General features: G+C 37.6%; 2 non-coding genes across 2 annotated transcripts; one reads left to right on the top strand and one right to left on the bottom strand.

Moving 5' to 3' along the window:
- Positions 1 to 4,427: 4,427 nt before the first annotated feature.
- Positions 4,428 to 4,534, bottom strand: LOC141722000 (small nucleolar RNA R71). The gene has a single exon (XR_012575038.1). It is a non-coding gene; the product is annotated as a small nucleolar RNA R71 (small nucleolar RNA).
- Positions 4,535 to 19,279: 14,745 nt separating this feature from the next.
- Positions 19,280 to 19,386, top strand: LOC141722956 (small nucleolar RNA R71). The gene has a single exon (XR_012575954.1). It is a non-coding gene; the product is annotated as a small nucleolar RNA R71 (small nucleolar RNA).
- The last annotated feature ends 4,405 nt before the right edge of the window (positions 19,387 to 23,791 follow it).

Raw genomic sequence — 23,791 nt, 5'->3', positions numbered from 1 at the left:
ATAGACACCAATTATATTGAGACCCTATATGTCTATAGAATTTGACAACATAAAGGTTTAAGCACAAGTTATCTATCTTGATTACATAGGGCAAGTAAGATGGTAAAATTACCTGCGAATCATGCATAATAATAACAAATGAACCTATGCAAGCATGACAAGTTCTAAATCCTTAAATTCACTATCACTTCATTAAAGATTAACACGCTATCTTATAAGTTGGCGATGCTCATAAGACGAATACGCACAACCAATACTAGGTTATCATACAATCACCACACATTAAGGCATCGAAACAAATTAACTAAAGAAATCCATAAATAAATCCGTTAGAACCCCACGATAACGATTAGCCCATAATCGGACTCATCATCAACGTGGGATCCGAAGAAAGCATGGTATAACAAATGTAGTCTTTATAACCAATAAACAAAACCAAGTACGAAACAAGAGCAAGGTTCACAAATAAGAAAACTAGCATCCAAGTTACAACTTAGAACAAATATTCACAAGTAAAAACAAGATCTTCTTCGTCTTCGTTGAATCCGTGCTAAAACGGTCTTCTTACGACTCTCCTTGCGCTCTGGTACGTCTCTCTCTTGAAAACGTCCTTTATTTGAATATATATAGCAGCCCCATGCAATCCAGAAGTCTTCCAATTGTAATTATAATAGAATCAAGATTCTTTGAATTCACACCGACGCGGCTGCTCGCTATCACAGTGCGAGCGTGCTGCCTTTTTGACATCCTGGCGCGGGCGCGCGCTTGACTAGCGCGGGCACGCCGTACCTCTGAAAAAACTTCAGATCTGATTTTCTTTGCTGCTTCGAGTCGGCTTTCCACGAGCTTTTATTCCAACACCACCTTGACACCAAATTAGCACCAAAACAATGCTAATTCACCTGATTACCTAGATAATGCCTGAAATGCAAAAACACTAGAAAACACGTTAAAACACTTAACAACTTGAGTACAAACGTATCAATTCAAAGCTTAATAGAGCATTATAAAGTGTCATAAATGCCACTCAACATACCCCAAAACTTGAATCGATGCTTGTCATCAAGCATAAACTGACTCAAAGAATAAGAAACAAAAATGCATGAATGCAACTAATATGAATGCAACGATCCCAATAGAATAACTAAACCAATCAACGAGCAACATCTCAACAAATGCAGTTACTCACATAAAGATCAATCAAACCATACAAATAAATTTACAAAATAGAGACGTGCGTGTGTGCAAATGCTTATAGATATACTTTCGCAACTAGATCAATAATCATGACTTACTACTCAACAAGGCAATCGCAACGTTATAAATAAAATAAAAAGTTAGACTCAAAATAACTTATAACACTTCAATTCTTATATTGGAGTTTTATATGGATTCATGCTTTTATTCAAATAAAACAAACACATATATTTATTTGATCGTGCAATGAGTGAGGTCCACAAAAGAACAATAGTACCCATGTAGCGAGCGTTAGGTTAGCGGATCCCAGACTATAAAAGCCTTAGGTCACTAGGCACAAAGTCCCCTAAGAACTTAATAACTCGAGTACTAAAGAGCTCACTCGTGATCATTTATACATAACACTTATTTTTTTTTTCTTTTTTTTTCTTTTTTTTTCTGAATGAGTGCGTTTCGCTCCATCTCATTCAACCCTAGACTACTCATATAAATATGAGCCGGCTACTAGCCATTTGACACCTAGCCACAACAACTAACAATGAAATCCAATTTTTTTCTAATTTCTAAAAATCCATGTTATTTTATTATTAAGAAAATATCTTAATTTTAAATATAAACAAGGGATTAAACCTCGACAAATAAATAACAATGATCATGATCTAGCACTTAAGCAACCTATAAGACTTAGTGAAATACAAGTGTCTCTAGCATGCAAATTAATCCGATAAGACTTAACATCACTAAATACGACATCACTACACTTGCATCAATATCACAAATTAATCAGAAAAATCATCTAAGGGATCATATTATAATGCAAATGCATGAACTATATGAACAAACTAACATAAAAACTACCAAAAAAATAATAAAAAAAACTACATGGCAAAATATGCACTATATGAACTAAATTATCATGAATATGCAAACTATATATGACTCACACAAAATATATGCCTTCAACTACTACCCCCAAACTTAAAATATTCACTGTTCTCAGTGAAGGTAATAGTAAGGAATTCATGCATATCTAATCAGAATCAGGCTCCTCACCCTCAACGGGTGGAGTGTCAGGTGTGTCCGGAGGTGGATACACGGAATCCTCACCAAAAACTGGCAACTGGATGTCAACACCGGTGGCTCGAAAATCTGTCCCCAATGCCTGGGTGAGATCACGTGCAAACCTGCTGTGGATGTCTTGCATCGCATCCATCCTCCAAGCCAAACGCCTATACTGTGTCATGCTCATGCCAGCTGATAAGTGGATTTATATCCACTTGGAACGCTTTATTACAAGCTTAAATTGGTATTTTGGACTCAAGTTGTCGATATTTTGATGTGTTTTTATGTTATTGAATTTCAGGTATCAGTTAAATGAAGAAAAGAGCTTTTAAAGGAAATATGATAAAAAGTGATCAGATTTGGAAGCCAAGGCCATTGTTTAGTTGTAGAAAATCTCAATAGCTTCGCGTGGGCAGTTGAATCGCCTAATTCTGACGAGTAGAACTCAAGTTATGGCCAAAACAAGATTCATCAGAAATTTTTCCAGACAGGAGCTGAGCACCCACATAGGAGAGCTGAGCGGCCGCCCAAGGCGCGGCTGGTCGCTGATTTCGCTGAAAAAGCCTTTTTTGAGTGGAATTTGACGATTTTAAGGGTCCAGGTCCACCAGGGGCGTATATATACTTAAAAAAAGGGTTTTTATCATCCGAGAAGATTGGGATACCAAGGAGAAGACCTAGAAGCACATAACAACTCTGAAAAAGAAGATCTTGTTTTCAACTTGTGATTCTTTGAATTAGTTGTAACTTTGGATGCTCGTTTTCGTTCTTGTTTAACATAGATCTCGTTTATTCGTACTTTAATTATTATTCAGTTTATTAAGACCTTTTTTTATACCATGCTTTCATTGGAACCCATGGTGACGATGAGTTTCAATTATGGGCTAATCGTTGTCATGGGATTCTAGCGGATTTACTTACGGATTTCAATAATTAATTGTTTCGATATCTTGGTGTGTGGTGATTGTATGATTTCCTAGTATTGGTTGTGCTTATTCGTCTTATGTGCGTAGCTAACATATAAGATAACGTGTTAATCTCTATTAAAGTGACAGTGAATATAGAAGTTTAGAACTTGCCATGCTAGCATAGGTTCATGTATTGTATGCATGATTAGTAGGTAACTCTAACCGTTTTACTTGCCCTATGTAATCATTATGGATAACTTATGCTTAAACTGTTATGTTGTCAAATTCTATAGACATATAGGGTCTCAATATAATTGGTGCCTATTCAGCTTCTATCTCTTTTGTGGATGTCTGGTTGAATGGTACTCGTGCAACGAAAGTTGGCGTTTATCAGTTTCGTGTTATCTGATTAGTATCATTACCATCACATGCTAAGGTTAAGAATAATAAGGCTATTGAATGAAGTATTTAATGAAGGTAGAATCTCATGTTTGTCATATATAGTAATTCAACCTTAATTCTCTTAGTTATTGTTATTTAGTATAATCTCTTAGTTTTATAAAACCCAAGTTGTTATTTATCTTAGCATTGAGCGATAACCATACATTGTTGCATAGGTGCATAAATTAAACTTAAACTAAACCAGTCTCTGTGGGAACGAATTTGATTTATATCTTATACTACTTGCGAACGCGTATACTTGCGTGTATTTTAGCGCGTGTTTTCGCCCTAACAAGTTTTTGGCGCCGCTTCCGGGGACTCGGTGTTAATTTTTAGTTTATGTGCTTGTCATCAATGGTCGTTATAGTTCACTGACTCATACTCTTTTACTCTCACGGTTTATTTTTTTGTGTTTCCGGTAATCAATACAATGGGAGATCCAGCAGCACGAACGAAAGCCTTGATGGATTTTTCTCAACCCAAGATCAATGACATTCAATTTAGCATTGTCCGGCCAGCTATCACAGCTAATACCTTTGAGATCAAGCCTGGCATAATTCAATGGGTGCAAAATTCAATCCAGTTTGGGGGTTCTCCAACTGAAGATCCCAATATGCACATTAGGGACTTTATTGAGATCTGCGACACCTTCAAGTTCAACGGTGTTTCTGAAGATGTTGTGAAGCTGAGACTGTTCCCATTCTCTCTGAGGGACAAGGCTAAGAGCTGGTTACACTCTCTACCAGCTGGTTCGATTGCTACTTGGGAAGATCTTGATCAAAAGTTTCTCATTAAATTCTTCCCTATGGCGAAGATAGCTGCATTCAGAAACGCTATTACTCAATTTGTGCAGCAATCAGGAGAATCTTTATATGAAGCTTGGGAGCGCTACAAGGAGATGCTTAGGAAGTGTCCTCATCATGGAATGCCTGATTGGATAATCATCACTTATTTTTACAATGGATTGGGAGCACAGTCCAGACCTATGCTCGATGCAGCAGCAGGCGGAGCATTATGGGCGAAGAGCTATGAGGAAGCTTATGATCTAATTGAACTGATGGCTGCTAATGAATATCAGTATCCAGCCCAGAGATTGCCACAGAGCAAGGTAGAAGGAGTTCTTGAGGTGGATACAACTATGGCTATCACTGCTCAACTAAAGGAGTTGTCTATGAAGATCGATTCTCTGGCTAACTTGGGCGTTAATCAGATAACCATTATTTATGAGCTATGTGCAGGTTCACATGTGATAGAGCAATGCGCTATATCTAGTGAATCAGCTCAGTTTGTGAGCAACTTTTAGAGATCGCAACAACCGGTTCTAGACAGTTATCATCCTAACAACTGGAATCATCCTAACTTCAGCATGAGCAACAATCAGAATGCGATGCAACAGCCATTCTAGCAGTTTGGAAATAAGCTATTCAACCCTCCTGGTTTTTAGCAACAAATTACACCAAAACAACAAACTCATGGTGCATATCTATCTTCGAATGAAAAATCTGAATTGGAGGAGTTGCGGCTTATGTGCAAAAACCAGGCTCTTATATGCCAAAGCCATGCTGTTTCTATCCAGAATCTGGAGAACCAAATAGAGCAAATTGCTAATGCCTTATTGAATTGACCACCAGGAACGCTTCCTAGTGATACAGAAACAAATCCAGGCAAGAGGGAAGTTGATGAACAGGTGAACGCCATCGCCTTAAGGTCTCGAAAGGTTGCAAGCCCCCAAATTCAGCAAGACGAAGAGCCTGAAAAGTCTCAAGTTCCAGAATCTGAAGTTATGGCTGAAGAAGATTTGTAGAAGGAAGTAGAGGTGGAACCAAAGAAGACTACTGTGGAACACTCTCCTCCTGAGGGTAATACAGGGGAGAAACAGATCTATCCTCCACCTCCTTTTCCTAAGAGGCTGTAGAAGAAAAATCCGGATAAGCAGTTTGAAAAGTTTTTGGAGGTGTTCAAGAAACTTCATATCAACATACCTTTCGCTGAAGCTCTTGCACAGATGCCTAGCTATGCGAGTTTTATGAAAGGTATTCTCTCTCGGAAAGTGAAGCTCGATGACTTAGAGACCGTTACTCTAACGGAGGAATGCAGTGCGGTGCTGCAACAGAAGTTGCCTCCGAAGCTTAAAGATCCTGGAAGCTTCACTATTCCTTGCACCATCGGAAACTTATCGTTCGACAAGTGTTTATGTGATTTAGGATCTTGCATCAATCTGATGCCCTTATCTATCTTCAAGAAGCTTGGTCTGCCTGATCTGAAAACAATATACATGTTATTGCAACTAGCTGACCGTTCCATCACTTATCCACGAGGTATAGTGGAGGATGTCTTGGTCAAGGTGGATAAACTCTTCTTCCCTGCTGACTTTGTAATTCTTGATTTCGAGGAAGATAAGAAGATTCCCATCATCTTGGGAAGACCATTCTTGGCTAAAGGCCGAACTATGATCGATGTGCCAAAATGAGAGCTTTCGATGAAGGTTTACGATCAAAAGGTCACTTTTAAATTGTTCAAGGAAATAAAGTTACCCACATCTAAAGAGGAGTGCTTTAAAATAGAGCAAATTCAGGTTTTGAATGCACCTCCGTGGAAGAGGAAGTTGGATTTGCCATTCGATTCTCTTGGGTTAGCAGAGCTGAAAATTTCTCAGGAGCGTCTAGAGCCGTCTATTGAAGATGCTCCCACACTTGAGCTCAACCCACTACCAGATCACTTGAGTTATGCATTCTTATGTGTACCACATGATAAGGGCTTGGGATATATCTTTAATGATGTAGAGGGAAGCCGAACGGATCTTCTAGTGCCTATAGAGGGTTCTTCTCATGCGCCACAGGTAGTTGATAGGATTGGTGTTGGTGATGAGCAGTACAGGAGAGTAACTAGGTGTATGGAGGCCATGCATGTCATCCCCCGATATTTTGCTGAAGATTTGACACACACTTTCGGTACTCTTGTGCGAGCCACTGGTGGCGAGGTTGATTGGCCACCTGATCCTCCACCCGATGAGGGTGACTCTTCCGCTAACTAGGTATGCCTAAAATCCTTATTATTACCTTCAATGAGGACATTGAAAATTTTAAGTTTGGGGGTGATAATGTAAGGATTAGTATTGTGTGTGTCCATATAGATTCATATAGATTCATATTGCATGTTTAGTTTTAGTTCATTCATATTTTTGCATGATTATTCATTTAGGACATATTTGTTTGTTTTTATGTGATTTCATATAGTTGCATTTGCATGCATATGTAGCATGATCCCTTAAGATGAACTATGATATTTGATAAGTTGATGTTGATTTCAGTGTGGTGATGAAGAATAGAGGGATGTTTAAGTCCTAATGAATTGATTTGCATGTCAGAAATAAATACTTTCATAAAGTCTTATAGGGTTGCTTTTGATCTAGATCATGATCATACTTGTTGTTGAGATTTAATCACTTGGTTATATTTAGAATTTTTGATATTCTCGTAATGACGTAAAAACACTGATTTATTTTATCTGGAGAAAAACTTGGATTTCATTGCTAGTTATTGTAAGGCTAGGCGTCAAATGGCTAGTAGCCGGCTCATATTTTTATGAGTAGTCTAGGGTTGAATGAGATGGAGCGAAACACACTCATTCATATATTGTTGAAAAAAAGAAAAAAAAGAACGAAAAGAGAAAAAAAAAGAAAGAAAAAAAAGTATGTGTTTATGCATAATTGATCAAGAGTGAGCTTTTTAATACTCGAGTTATTAATTTCTAAGGGACTTTGTGCCTAGTGACCTAAGGCTTTTATAGTCTGGGATCCGCTAACCTAACGCTCGCTACATGGGTATTATTGCATAAGTCTTTTGGGACCTCATTCATTACACGGTCAAACAAACATCTTTGCTATATGTTCAATAATAGTGTGAATCCTTGTATAACTCTAGTAGAAATGAGGTGTTGTAAGTCATAATGCGTTTATTGTCTATTCTGTTTATAAACTTTTGATTGTTTCGATGATAGATAAGTTATGGTTATTGATCTAGTATCGAGAGATATCTGTTAAGTATTCCACACACGCACGTTTCTGGTTTGTGAGTTGGTTTGTGGGATTTATTCGAGCTTTGTTTAAAGTCATTGCATTCTTAGAGGCATTGGCTTATTCATTTGGTTATGTTTATTCTGAGGGGATCGATTGTATTATCATTTAGTTGCATTCACGAAGTTGCATTCACGCATTAGGTTTGTTTTGTAGTTTTGAGTCTGTTTATGCTTGAAGACAAGCATCGATTTAAGTTTGGGGGTGTGATAAGTGGATTTATATCCACTTGGAATGCTTTATTACAAGCTTAAATTGGTGTTTTGGACTCAAGTTATTGGTATTTTGATGTGTTTTTATGTTATTGTATTTCAGGTATCAGTTAAATGAAGAAAAGAGCTTTTAAAGGAAATATGATAAAAAAATGATCAGATTTGGAATCCAAGGCCATTGTCAAGTTGTAGAGAATCTCAATTGCTTCGCGTGGGCAGTTAAATCGCCTAATTCTGACGAGTAGAACTTAAGTTATGGCCAAAACAAGATTCATCAGAAATTTTTCCAGACAGGAGCTGAGCGCCCGCCCAGGAGAGCTGAGCGGCTGGTCGCTGATTTCACTGAAAAAGCCTTTTTTGAGTGGAATTTGACGATTTTAAGGGTCCAGGTCCACTGGGGGCGTATATATACTTTAAAAAAAGGTTTTCATCATCCGTGAAGATTGGAATACCAAGGAGAAGACCTAGAAGCACAAAACAACTCCGAAAAAGAATATCTTGTTTTCAACTTGTGATTCTTTAAATTAGTTGTAACTTTGGATGCTCGTTTTCATTCTTGTTGAACTTATATCTCGTTTATTTATACTTTAATTATTATTCAATTTATTAAGACCTTGTTTTATACCATGCTTTCATTGGAACCCATGGTGACGATGAGTTCAATTATGGGCTAATCGTTGTCATGGGATTTTAGCGGATTTACTTATGGATTTCAATAATTAATTGTTTCGATATCTTGGTGTGTGGTGATTGTATGATATCCTAGTATTGGTTGTGCTTATTCGTCTTATGTGCGTAGCTAACATATAAGATAGCGTGTTAATCTCTATTGAAGCGACAGTGAATATAGAGGTTTAGAACTTGCCTTGCTAGCATAGGTTCATGTATTGTATGCATGATTAGTAGGTAACTCTAACCGTTTTACTTGCCCTATGTAATCATTATGGATAACTTATGCTTAAACCGTTATGTTATCAAATTTTATAGACATATAAGGTCTCAATATAATTGGTGCCTATTCATCTTCTATCTCTTTTGTGGATGTCTGGTAGAATGGTACTCGTGCAACGAAAGTTGGCGTTTATCAGTTTCGTGTTATCTGATTAGTGTTATCACCATCACATGCTAAGGTTAAGAACAATAAGGCTATTGAATGAAGTATTTAATGAAGTTAGAATCCCATGTTTATCATATATAGTAATTCAACCTCAATTCTCTTGGTTAATGTTATTTAGTATAATCTCTTAGTTTAATAAAAACCCAATTTGTTATTTGTCTTAGCATTGAGCGATAACCATACATTGTTGTATAGGTGCATAAATTGAACTTAACCTAAACCAGTCTCTGTGGGAATGAATCTGATTTATATCTTATACTACTTGCGAACGCGTATACTTGCGTGTATTTTAGCGCGTGTTTTCGCCCTAACACCAACTCCTATATCAACTCCTTCCTCCTCCTCATGTGCCTGCTGTGATGGCCCTGCCTCATCTCCTAGCTGAGCTCTCCAACCCACTTCACGGGCTTTCTTTGAACCACCAGCATACTACTGATCAGCTAGACGCTTGCCCGGAAGCATATCAAATGAATAACCAAGCCCCTTAGGATTGGGCTTACCACCATACCACTCCACCATGTGCAATATAATTGAACTATCAATGGCAGAACTAGGGAGCTGAAGCTGCTCATGTGCGGCCCAACGGACATGAATTTCCGTACACAACCTCGTAACTATGGACGCATAGGGTATAGAACCCATAGTACTCCCTCTCAAAAATCTCAAAATACCATGGTGAATAATCCTACTAATGTCCACATAATCACCCTTCAGAATACCCCACAATAAGCGTGCTCGTTCCACAGTATCCTCATGCATATGAGACGATGGCATGATATTAGCACAAATAAAGGCATTCCAAGCACGGGCAAATTTGTTCATACAAGAAGCAGGGAATGTGGCATAATCAATTGTGCCCCTCTTGAATGTCCAATGAGTCTTAGGTACACATGGAGTAGCAACAATCTTATCCAAGTCAAAATCCTCCGGAGTCTTATCATTCCAAATGTCCTGACCGAGATTTTTCGCGGGTTGATTAATTACCCTCCTTATCACTCCTGCACTATACTCCACCTTCATCCCCCTAACCACCATGAAACCATTTTTCTCCATCTTTGCATTCACATAGAACTCCCGAACAACACTCATGGGTACAACAACAGGCTCTTCACAAAAAGAAACCCAACCCATCTCTTGAATTATCTCCAATAGCTTACCATCCTTCCCTGATGGCAGAAAACCTCGCTCCTTGATGATCGGCTTCGAGAGAAGCCTCGTATACTCTGCTTCAGCCTCGGGAGTAGAGAACCTCGGCCTTACACCACCCACACTTGAAGAATCGGTGGTGCTGCTACTTACTTGTGTTCTTTGCCTCTTGGGTGCCATTGGAATTGAGTAGAGAGAATAAGAGTTGTGTTTGAGAGAGAATTTATGTTGAGAATTTGTGAAGTGGTGAAGAAGTTTGTGTATGAGGTGTATGTATATGTAGGTGGTGAAAAGAGAATTATATATACCCCGTTATTGCTGATGTTGTTGCCGATGGAGAGGATGAAGAAAACACTGGAAACTTTTCTAGGAGAAGTTCGAATCCGTAATAGAAGTGGGATTTGATTATGGGAATAATGGGAGTAATGGGTTTGATTTGGAGAGGGAAATTTGGGATGTGGGGGAGTAAAATTCGGTTGGGAATTGATTTTGTAGCAAAAATCCCGATTTCCCCCCTTAAAACTGCCTTATATTTTTTTCTGAGTCGGGACCTCGGCGCGGCCGCGCGCTAAGATAGCACGGGCGCGCGCTACTTCTGCCAAACCGACGCGGCCATGCGCTGGAACAGCCCGGGCATGCCGTGTTTCTGTGTTTTCAGTGCGGCCGCGTGCTAGGTCAGCGCGGGCGCGCCAGGCTTCTATAGTCCGTCCTGAATTTTTTCATTTTTTCATTTTTTTGATTTTTTGTGATTTTCTCTTTTCTTCTTACTTCTTCTACTTACTAATGTACAACAAACTTGGGTTGCCTCCCAAGAAGCGCTTGCTTTACGTGGTTAGCTTGACGTAGAACCTTGAGCTAAAATGGACAATAAAACGGTATTAACCACCTCGCGGTTTGCCGTGTCACCATAATAATGCTTCAACCTCTGACCATTTACCTTGAATGCTTGGCCCGGAGCATTCTAAAAAATTTCCACCGCTCCATGTGGAAACACAGTTTTGATTATGAAGGGTCCTGACCACCTTGACTTCAATTTTCCAGGAAAAAAATGGAGACGAGAGTTGAACAAAAGAACTTGTTTCCCTGGCAAAAATGATTTGAGCACTAGACCCCGATCATGCCACCTCTTAACTTTCTCCTTACATTTTATTGTTCTCATAAGCTTGAAGTCGAAACTCGTCGAATTCATTCAGTTGAAGCATCCTCTTCTTTCCAGATGCATCCTAGTCAAGATTCAATTTCTTCAAAGCTCAATACGCTTTATGCTCCAGCTCCACTGACAATTGACACCCCTTACCATAAACCAACTGATACGGTGACATCCCTAGAGGAGTCTTGTATGTTGTTCGATACGCCCAAACAGCTTCTTCAAGCTTCAAAGACCAATCCTTCCTCGATGGACACATAACTTTCTCTAAAATGTGCTTGATCTCCCTGTTAGATACCTCGGCTTGACCATTAGTTTGAGGATGATAAGCCGTAGCAATGCAATGATTCACATTATACCTTTGCATCATAGTAGTGAACTTGCGGTTACAGAAATGCGACCTCTCATCACTGATTATGACTCTTGGAGTTCCAAATCTTGTGAATATCTGCTTATGAAAAAAATTAAGCACCACTTTCGCATCGTTCGTTGGAAACTCCTTAACTTCAACCCATTTCGACACATAATCAACCGCCAACAAGATATACTGATTGTTACAGGATGAGATAAATGGCCCCATGAAGTCAATTCCCCAAACATCGAAGACCTCAACCTCGAGAAGCACATTAAGAGGCATCTCATCCCACTTAGACATATTACCCACACATTGACATCAATTACATTTCAAAACGAACTGGTGAACATCTTTAAACAAGGTTGGCCAAAAGAAACCTGCTTGCAGACTACGAGCTGCTGTCTTTTCTCCACCATAATGTCCTTCATAAGCCGTTGAGTGGCAATCTCGCAAGATCCCCCTCGTTTCGATGTAAGGAATACATCTCCTGATGATTTGGTCAGCTCCTTGTCGAAAAATAAACACCTCATCCCACATATACCACTTCACTTCATGTAGAAACTTCTTCCTTTGAGCATAAGATAAGTCAGGAGGCATGATATTACTCACAAGGTAGTTCACAATGTCTGCAAACCACGGTTCTTCTTCTTGCACTCCAAATAGCTGCTCGTCAGGAAAAGACTCATTTATCAATGTCTTATCCAATGAAGTAGCATTAGGGTTCTCTAAACGTGAGAGATGATCAGCGACTTGATTTTCAGTCCCCTTTCTGTCCTTGATCTCTAGTTCAAATTCTTGAAGCAAAAGAACCCATCTAATCAATCTAGGCTTCGAGTCCTTCTTTGAGACGAGATAACGAATTGCAGCGTGATCAGTGAAAACTGTCACCTTAGTCCCAAGTAGATTAGATCGAAATTTCTCAAAACCATAGACAATAGCCAAAAGTTCTTTCTCCGCAGTAGTATAATTCAGTTGAGACCATTTAGGGTCTTGCTAGCGTAGTAGACCACATGCAATATGTTGTTCTTCCTCTGCCCCAGAACTGCTCCAACTGCATAGTCACTTGCATTGCACATCATCTCAAAAGGTTCAGACCAATCAGGTGCAGTTATGATAGGTGCCGTGATTAAACTCTTCTTCAATGTTTCAAAAGATGCAAGGCACTCGTCATCAAACTTGAAAGGGACGTCTTTCTCTAGCAAACTGCACAATGGCTTTGAAATATTAGAGAAATCTTTGATGAAACGCCTATAGAAACCCGAATGACCAAGAAAACTGCGAATTCCCTTAACAGAAATAGGAGGAGGAAGATTTTCAATGACCCCCACCTTGGCTTTGTCCACCTCAAGACCCTTACTAGAAACCTTGTGCCCAAGAATAATGCCCTATCATACCATAAAGTGACATTTCTCCCAATTGAGAACCAAATTGGTCTCAATATACCTCTTGAGAACGTGTCCAAGATTTTGTAAGCATTCATCAAAAGAATCGCCAAATATCGAGAAGTCATCCATGAACACGTCCACATTCTGGCCAATCATATCAGAAAAAATGGCCATCATACATCTCTGAAATGTGGCTGGGGCACCACACAGACCAAAAGAAACTCGTCAGAAGGTGAAAGTACTAAATGGACAAGTGAAGGTTGTCTTCTCTGATCTTCTGGAGTGAAATAAATCCGATTACACTACTAAAAAAATGCCCTTAGATATCGGTTATAAACCGATATCTTTTTTTTTCAAACCGATGTCTTCGCATGTGTAGAGAAAGATAGGGGTCTTTAACATCAGTTTTTAGCCGATGTCAAAGATTAACATAGACATCAGTTTTCTAAGCAAACTGATGTATAATTAGCCCTTTTTTAATAACATGTTAAAACTAGATTGTGAAAAATGGTATTTAGGAGGTTAAAAAGCATTGTAAATACATAACAGGGAAGAACTTTTAACTGATAGATATCAGATTCTTAAAAAACATGATGTCTTAAATTCTATAGTACATCGGTTGGTCCATGGAAGCGATGTTAAAGAGGACCTTAGACATCAGTTCTCTTCCAAGATACGATGGTATATGTTATATATCACATAAGTTTTCCTTCATGTAGCGATGTCAAAGTTCTTATTTAACATCGTTTTTCAATGGAACCGTTATGCATTATAGTGAAAGACATCGGTTTATTTCAATTATTTTAATATAAACTTTTACTTTTGACATCGATTTCACTTGCACAAGTCGATGTGTTTTAATATTTTAGACATTGTTTTCATTCCATAGATTTATGAGTGGAAAGTGATATAAATCATAGATAAAAGAAACATTTAAAACAAAAATAATCAAAAAATGATACTGTCATTAATAATGCTAGTAATATAATTACTGTTAACAAAGAAGCATTTACATACATACGAAAATTCATTCTAAAATCACAGAAATCGCATCTGCTTCGACTACCGTAAGACTATGGTTTGGGATGCCAAAAAAGAGTTCATCATTGAGTGCAACAGTGATAAATCGGAGGAGATATGTTTTTCCTGGCTTCACCTTTAACTTGAATGTGTCTGCAGATGAAGCTAAATAGAATTAGAACAAATGATTTTTTTTTGAGAATTTATGTTAGATTTCTATATAATATGCATATACTATTTTCCTTCTAAGACATCATGTAATATCCATGCTAATGTATTCTGTGATTACCTTTTGAGGAGCAGTTGTACAAAGGTCCAGGAAGTCTATTAAAAACACAGAGCAGATAAATGCACCAGATCCAGTTTTTAATGCCCCTATTTTATTTATAACCGGGTATGTATTCAAATTTCCTAATATGGAGAACTACATAAGGAGCGGAGCGGTTAAATTGTATGTTCCAAAGTTGAAAATTGAATACATACCTGAAGGATCCCATTTCATCAATGAGAAATTTCTTGACAAGGTGAATGAATGAATTCTCATATTCATCATTAAAATATTCAGGAATGAACCTTAAAGACATTGGTGCTGAAACCAATTCTTAAATGTGATGAGGTAGTGTAAAATAAGGTGAAAACACAGTTATAGTGTCAGTTCTGTCCTTTTTGTGAGTATTATAGTTGTGCTCTTGTAATAATTTTTGTATTATGACAAGAATTCTATGCAACTTTTCACTTGAGGCTCTACGATACTAAGCGAAACAAGGGAATTGTCATCTTTTTGGACATAGCAAGCTATATATTGTCGAGACAAATCTGAGTAAGCTTGCAATTCATCTTTTATTTTGATAATAAGTGAAAAAGAAGCTATATCAGCGATAATTACCTGAGAAACTAATGTCTAGAAAATACCAGGCTCAAATCAAAATTCAAAAAATATATTGGACTAAATGCAAAACCTGGGAGTATACAACATAAAATTGTATACTGGATTTTCAAACTAACCAGTACTTTTCAATTATAAATATATATGGTATATATTTAAATCAACTAACAAAAAAACATGACTATTTGACAATTTGCATAAACAAGCATATATTTTAAAATAATATTAAAAAAGTAAACTATCTTCTTGGTGCCAGATATACAATCATTTTCAAATATATTATTATACAGTTGCACTAGAGGGAATAATTTGTGACCATACATTCTCTATTACTGTCTTTTCCCACGTACTTATTGTATATAATGCTATCTGCAATAAAATTCAATAAGAAAAATGATTATTCTTCAGTTAGTAATCAATATTAGTTAATTATAAGATGCACATTATTACACTTAAATGGAGACCGTTAAACAGTAAATTAAAGTGATGGTCATGGTAACTAGGCCAACTTATCAACTTACAATTATAACCCCAGTGGGATCAATCCACCAGTGAAATTGGATGGCGAGAACAGCAGTCACTAATCCCACCGAGTTGGTGATTACATCAAAGAAATGATCTTGAGCATAAGCTCTGACTATTTCATTTTTTAAATTAAGTCCAGACACAAAAACAGAATAAAAAAAAGTAGTAATGGAAGAGAGAAAACCTCTGAGAAGTAGCAGAAACAGGGATAGGTGACTTAACATCCTTGGACTTGGTTGCTGTATAAACATATCGGATTAACAATCACATAAATACATATAAATAAGTTGTAAACACATATAATTTAAGGTAAAAGCTCACTTACCCGGATTAATATAAAACGAACGAAGCGAAGTTCAACAAATCGAAGAGTCAGAATCAAACATAATTGAAAAAATTGGATTTCAAGATCTGTCAACAAAGATGAAACAAATGAAAATTAGTACACACATAAACTAAAAGTGAATAGTTTTGCATTCCACGTTATATTTATGTATAATTATAAAAAAATACCTAAATGTACATGACATACTTACGAAACATTTATCAGGGGACTTCTGTCAAACACATAACAGTCACTAAACAAATGCCCAACTAAAATCCAATAAATAATGAAAAGTTAAAAATGGTATAATAAGATTGAAAATACCATCATCAAACAAGCGAAATAAATCACAAGGCAAAGTTCAATCTCAATCGACCCATAAATTCGAGTGAGTGTAATAATGAAGATACATACACATGATATACATAAATGCAAGTAACAGAATTAACAAGAAACAAACAAAGAAAAATAGAACATTACTTGAGCTTAACAAATTTCAAAGCGCGACGAGATGATGGGGGTTTTTGATTTTTAGGGAAAATGGGACAATGAGCTATAGTTATTTCACACATATATTAATACATAGTTATTGAGAAGATCTGGGCTTAGAAAAAATTAGAACAATTACAAGCTCGATTTAAAAAATTAGGGATTAAAGTTTGGGATGGGTTCTAGAAATTAGGGTTTGTAATAGTTTTAGAGGCGCGAGGTAAGTGAGAGATGAGAAGAGAGAGAGAGAGTGATGGAGATGAAGAGAATGAAAAATGAGAGAGTAGAGGGAGAGAGAGAGTAGTCGATGAAAAAGGTAGCGGGAAAAGGGGAATTTGTTTGCCTAAGGAAGGGGGAAACAAAATTTTTGGTTAAGGGGGAATTTTTTTGGTCTATTAACGGGGGAAAGAAAGAAGTGGACGTTTTTTAATTTTTTTTTAAAAATGATTATAGACATCGGTTGGTTAAGATATTCATGTTTTACAACACCTTTAACATCGATTTTGAAGCAACCGATGTTAAAAAAGCTTTTAACATCGGTGACATTTCTCACCGATGTCTAAGAGGTGATGTCATAGGCACTAATTCTAGTAGTGTTATAACCCGAATAGCCATCAAGAAGATAGTAGTGCTCATGACCAGCCAATCTATCAAGCATCTGGTCAATGAAAGGCAAAGGGAAGTGATCCTTCCTAGTGGCCTTGTTCATCTTCCTGTAGTCCATGCAAACTCTCCACCCCGTGACTGTTCTTGTAGGAATAAGCTCATTATTCTCATTTACTACCACAATAATTCCACCTTTCTTTGGCACACATTGAACCGGGATTACCCATGAACTGTCAGAAATATGATAGATGATCCCTGCATCTAGCCACTTAAGAATTTCTTTCTTCACTACTTCCTTCATGATCAGATTAAGTCTTCTTTGCTGCTCAACCGTAGGCTTGCTACATTCCTCTAGCAGAATTTTATGTATGCAATAAGAAGGGCTGATTCTCTTGATATCTGCTATAGTCCAACCAATTAACGATTTGAACTCTCTTAGAAGCCTCGGGAGCTTTTCCTCATCACTACCTGAAAGATCAGATGCAATAATAAAAGGCAAAGTAGATGCATCACCTAAAAACGCATACCTCAAATGCTTATGTAAAGGCTTAAGCTCAAGAGTGAAAGCTTTCTCAATAGATGGCTTGAGACGTTTAAGAGCTTCGTTTAATTCCTCCATTCCAAGAGATTCAAAAGTCATATCAATCTTCCTCTTCCAGGAAGAAGCATTCAAATATTGTAATTGTTCTTCACCTTCGCCATATTCACTATCTGAATTTCCCAATAAGGCTTTTTCTAAGACATCGGACCTTAGCAATTGATTAAGTTCTGAAGTAACCACAGAATCGACCAACTCCACCTTTAAGCACTCCTCATTTTTCATAGGAAATTTTATATTAATGAACAAATTAAAAGTTACATCCTAATCCAGCACTCACATTGTGAGCTCACCCTTCTGCACATCTATCAAGGTTCGGCCGATTTCCAGGAAAGGTCTTCCCAAGATTATGGGAATCTTCTTATCCTCCTCGAAATCAAGAATGACGAAATCAGCAAGGAAGATGAGTTTATCAACCTTGACCAAGACATCCTCCACAATACTTCGCGGATATATAATAGAACGGTTGGCCAATTACAAAGTCATATAAGTTGGTTTTGGATCAGGTAAGTCCAACTGCTTGAAGATTGACAAAGGCATCAGATTGATGCTAGCTCCCAAGTCACATAAGCATATGTCAAAAGACACTTTTCCAATAGTACACGGAATAGTGAAGCTTCCTAAATCTTTAAGCTTCGGAGGCAACTTCTGTTACAGCACAGCACTACATTCCTCCGTGAGAGCGACTATCTCTAAATCTTCTAGTTTCACTTTCCGAGAGAGAATACCTTTCATAAACTTTGCGTAACTAGACATCTGCTCAAGAGCCTCAGCGAAAAGTATGTTGATATGAAGTTTCTTGAATACCTTCAGAAACTTCTCAAATTGCTTGTCTAGCTTTTTCTTCTCCAGCCGCTTAGGAAAAGGCGGTGGAGGATAGATCTGTTTCTCCCCTGTATTACCCTCATGAGGAGTATGCTCAATAGTAGTCTTCCTTGGTTCCACTTCTACTTCCTGCTGCTGTACTTCTTTCTCATCCCCAGCTTCTTCAGTCAACACTTGAGTTTGTTCAGGATTCGCAACCTTTCCAGACCTCAAAGTGATTGCCTTTACCTGCTCCTTAGCTTCCTTCCTTCCTGGAACTTCAGTGTCACTAGGCAGTGTACCAGGCTGACGATTTAGCAAGGCATTGGCAATTTGCCCAATTTGATTTTCCAAGGTCTTGATAGAAACATCTTGACTCTTGCACATAAGCTTTAACTCCTCTAATTCAGATTTTTCATTAGCTTGTTGCCACTGAAGTAGCTTTCTAGGTGAATATTACGGTTGCTGAAAACCAGGGAGGTTGTACTGCTTAGCTGGATACTGCTGATAAGGCTGTTGAACCGCATTCTGAGCGTTATTCCAACTGAAATTAGGATGATTGCGATTGTTGGGATGATAAGTAAATGGCACAGGTTGCTGTGAACGCTGAAAGTTGCTCATGAATTGAGCTGATTCACTAGAAATTACGCACTGATCAGTCTCATGGGCACCAACACAAAGCTCACATACACTAGCGATTTGATTAACTCCATAATTATCCAGAGTGTCCACCTTCATCGTCAAAGCCTTAAGTTGGGAAGTTATAGCAGTTGCTGCATCCAATTCTAGAATTCCTTCTATTTTTCTCCGAGTCAGTCTCTGGGAAGGATTCTGGTACTCATTAGCATCCATCACTTCAATCAATTCATAAGCTTCATCGTAGCTCTTAGCCCATAAGGCTTTTCCTGATACTACATCGAGCATGGGTCTAGAAGTAGCACCCAATCCATTATAGAAATAATTAATAATCATCCAATCAGGCATGCCATGGTGTGGGCACTTCCTTAGCATCTTCTTATATCGATCCCAAGCCTCACACAGAGATTCTCCAGTTTGCTGAGCAAACTGAGTAAGAGCATTCCTGATTGCAGCAGTCTTCGTCATAGGGAAGAATATAGTGAGAAACTTCTGAGCAAGATCTTCCCAAGTGGTGATAGACCCTGCTAGTAGAGAATGTAACCAGCAGTTAGCTTTGTCCCTTAGAGAGAATGGGAAGAGTCGCAATTTGATAGCATCTTCAGTCACATCATTGAACTTGAAAGTGTCACAGATCTCGATGAAATCCTTGATGTGCATGTTGGGGTCTTCAGTTGGAGAACCCCCAAACTGAACTGAGTTTTGTATCATCTGAATCGTGCTTGACTTGATCTCAAAAGTGTTAGCCCTGATGGCTGGCCTGATGATGCTTGACTGAATGTCAATCTTAGGCTGAGAATAGTCCATCAATTCCTTAGATTTTCTGCTTAATCTCCCATCACTACTAAAACTGGTTCTTTGACTTTCTCTTCTTCTTCTACCATCTTTTCTTCTTCGAAAACTTCCTTTCGAACCACCACAACTTCTTCCCCGGCTTTATCCAGAGTTCTCTTACGAGTACACGAACGCGTATGCATACACCCTCGCTGGAGTACCTAAAATAAGACAAGGACACCGATAAGGAACAATGTCCGAGTCAATGAACTTTAACAACCACTGATGGAAAATACATAAACTAAAAATTAACACTGCAGTCCCCGGCAGCGGTGCCATAAACTTGTTAGTCGTTAAACATACGCTAAATTATACGCAAGTATACGAGTTCACAAGTAGTATAAGATATAAATCAGATTTGTTCCCACAGAGACTAGCTTTGGTTAACTAATTAATTTATGCACTTAAACAATAATTAATGGTTATAATTCAATGCTAAGATGATAACAAATTGAGGTTGTTTATAACTAAGAATTAAACTAACAATTATAACTAAGAGAATAAAGAGGGTTGTATATTATATGAGACAAAGATGGGATTCTAACTTCAGTAAATACTTCATTCAATAGCCTTATTGTTCTTAACCTTAGCATGCAATGGTGATGACACTAATCAAATGACACAGAACTGCTAAATGTCGACTTTCGTTGCACGAATAACATACTATCAGACATCCACAAAAGAGATAGAAGCTGAATAAACACCAATTATATTGAGACCCTATATGTCTATAGAATTTGACAATATAAAGGTTTAAGCACAAGTTTTCTATCTTGATTACATAGGGCAAGTAAGATGGTTAAAATTACCTACGAATCATGTATAACAATAACACATGAACCTATGCTAGCATGGCAAGTTTTAATTCCTTAAATTCACTGTCTCTTCATTAAAGATTCACGTGCTATCTTATAAGTTCGCGACGCTCATAAGACGAATACGCACAACCAATACTAGGTTATCATAAAATCACCACACACTAAGGCATCGAAACAAATTAACTAAAAAAATCCATAAATAAATCCGTTAGAACCCCACGATAACGATTAGCCCATAATCGTACTCATCATCAACGTGGGTTTCGATGAAAGAATGGTATAACAAACATAGTCTTTATAACGAATAAACAAAACCAAGTACGAAATAATAAAACTAGCATCCAAGTTACAACTTAGAACAAAGATTCAGAAGTAAAAACAAGATCTTCTTCGTCTTCATTGAATCCGTGCTAAAATGGTCTTCTTACGGCTGTCCTTGCGCTCTGGTACGTCTCTCTCTTGAAAACGTCCTTTATTTGAATATATATAGCAGCCCCATGCAATCCAGAAGTCCTCCAATTTTAATTATAACAGAATCAGGATTCTTTGAATTCGCACCGGCGTGGCCGCGCGCTATCACAGCGCGGACGCACTGCCTTTCTGATATCCTGGCGTGGCCGCGCCCTTCACCAGCGCGGGCGCGCCGTACCTCTGGAAAAAACTTCAGATTTATGATTTTCTTTGCTGCTTCGAGTTGGCTTTCCACAAGCTTTTATTCCAACACCACCTTGAAACCAAATTAGCACCAAAATAATGCTAATTCACCTGATTACCTAGATAATGCCTAAAATGCAAAAACACTAGAAAACACGTTAAGAAACTTAACAACTTAAGTAAAAACGCATCAATTCAAAGCTTAATAGAGCATTATAAAGTGTCATTAATGCCACTCAACACACAACTTTGAGGTGCAAGTTCTTGTGGGACTGGATCAGGAGATGTAGCTGATGTACCCCTTTGAGATACAGGTTCTTATGTGCTTGATCCAGAGAAAAGACCTTTTCCTTACAGCCTCTTGACACTAGCTTCTACTTTCTCATGAGGGACTTCTATTGCTCTCTTGTAATATTTCTTTACTAGAGAATCAGACAGTTCTACAGGTGCCTCAGTAGTTGTCTGGAACTCAGAATTTGAATTTGATGCACTCTGTGTCTCCTCAGTAATTTCATGTTTAATCTGGAGCAAGTGCTGATTATAATAGGCTTTGACCAGTCTTCTTTTCTTTGTCCTGGGGCTTGTACCAGCATCAGCAGCTGTGCTCTTTTTAGTTGGTGGAACAATTGGTCTTGGAGAAGAATCAGATGAAATGTTTGGAAATCTGGAAGATAAGGTAGCATTGTCCTCATCTGAATCTGATTCTAATACAGCAAGTACAAGTTTCCTTTTGACAATTTATGAATGTTTAGAAGAATGAGGAATTTGAGATGCTTTATGTTTTGACTTAGCTACAATAGGATTTGTAGCTCTCTTAGCCAATTCTTTCTTTCTTTTTACAATAAGTGTCTTTTGGGAGACACCTGAGGTAGCTTCTGCTTGAGATTGTTGTGGTGGTTGAGTTTATGTTTGGATTTGTGTTTGGGTTGTTGTTCTGGGGTGAGATACAAGGGGGTTTCTAATGGTAATTTCCCGTAGCTTAGCACTTTGGCTGTTAAGCAAACCATAAGTCTCAGGAAGCCTTGCTAAAAGCAAGTTCCTAGCAACCAACGGTAATCTCAAAGGAGCTAAATTCAACCGCTTTTCATCTTGTGAAGTTAAGTTAGAAAAAGCCCTTTTGTCAATTTAAACACTGACATAATTTGATTAGAGGGGATAGGGGTATCGGGAAAACAAACATTGAAAATCAACCGAAAGAATCTAGCATAATATACTATATTCCTATCAGCATTTATCCTATCACCAATAAAAGACAAGACTAATCTACCATAATCATAATGTGAACCATGAATTAGAGAGTACCCTATATATTGTGTCATGATGGGCAAGGCATCAAAATTACAAGATTTTTTGTTAAAAGCCTTTGTGATGCAATCGAAAAAGAAATATCATTCCTTTCTGAGCCCATTCCTTTTTAATTGACGAATTTCTTCAAATCCTTGTCATAGCCTATCTTAGTGAAGAATCTCTTCATTTCAGTATCCCCTATGAATCTAGTATAGGAGGTATGAGTAGGAAACTGTAATGCATCCCTTACAGTTTCAGGAGTCACAATCCTTGTCTTATTGTCAAATTCAAATACAAGGCTTGGAGATCCATTAGGTCCTCCGTCATCATAGAATCCAATCCTCCAGATAGAAAGCACCTGGTCACCAGAGATTGTGGGTGGAGCCGTGAGAGCAAACCCAATCTCACTGGATAAAAGAAAGTCCTGAAAAATGTGACAATCAACATTCACACTGTTGTTATTCAGGATAGCAGAATAGTTTTTAGTCACAAACTTTGCACCAACATAATCAAATGATTTAGAAGCAACAGGTGAAGTCATTGATAATTTTTCAAGAAAGATTTATGAAAAGAATTTAGGGTTACAGAGTTTACGGCATGAGAAAGGTAAAGTAGCAGAGAGAAAATAATAAAGATAAGTAAAGTATTATCTGAAATCAAAAATTGATTTTATATAACACCTTCACTCCGCTAATTTAGACACAATTCAGTTTAATGAAACACGTGGTAATATACGATTGACTATAAAAGTAATCATGTAAACATGTGTTACTGCATGCGCAGTTCCTGAGAATAAAGTTGTGCATTAAACGAACGTGTTTCATATCCTTACGTCAACATGTAAACATCTGTAACCATGAAAAATACCCATTTGCAGCTAACTTTAACCCCGTAATTACAATACCGACTAAAACAATATTTGAAAAGAATAGTCAATCAAAGTTTGACCATTATCAGTATTTAATCACGACTATCAGGATTTATCAGTCAACTCTAATTTGACCAATATAAGAATTTAACAAGTACTGTCAGGATCTATTAGTCAAAGCAAGTTTAACTAATAACAGAGCATATATGCATAACCAGTAGTTCTAACATGCAGCTTTCAACTAGGATTCATAGATGTTAATTGCATTTTATCATGGCATCAAATTTTAACAAAATAATCAGTATCTAACAAGTACTGACACATCATAAGATACCATGCTTCAAATATCAGCAATTATGTCTTAATTATCAGAGTTTGAGAAATGTCCTGATATCAT

The sequence above is a fragment of the Apium graveolens genome, chromosome 4 (genome assembly GCF_009905375.1).
Source record: "Apium graveolens cultivar Ventura chromosome 4, ASM990537v1, whole genome shotgun sequence".
In the NCBI taxonomy this organism is placed as follows: domain Eukaryota; kingdom Viridiplantae; phylum Streptophyta; class Magnoliopsida; order Apiales; family Apiaceae; genus Apium; species Apium graveolens.
Note: the sequence above shows the minus strand (reverse complement) of the source record. Positions and strands in the feature narration are given on the sequence as shown.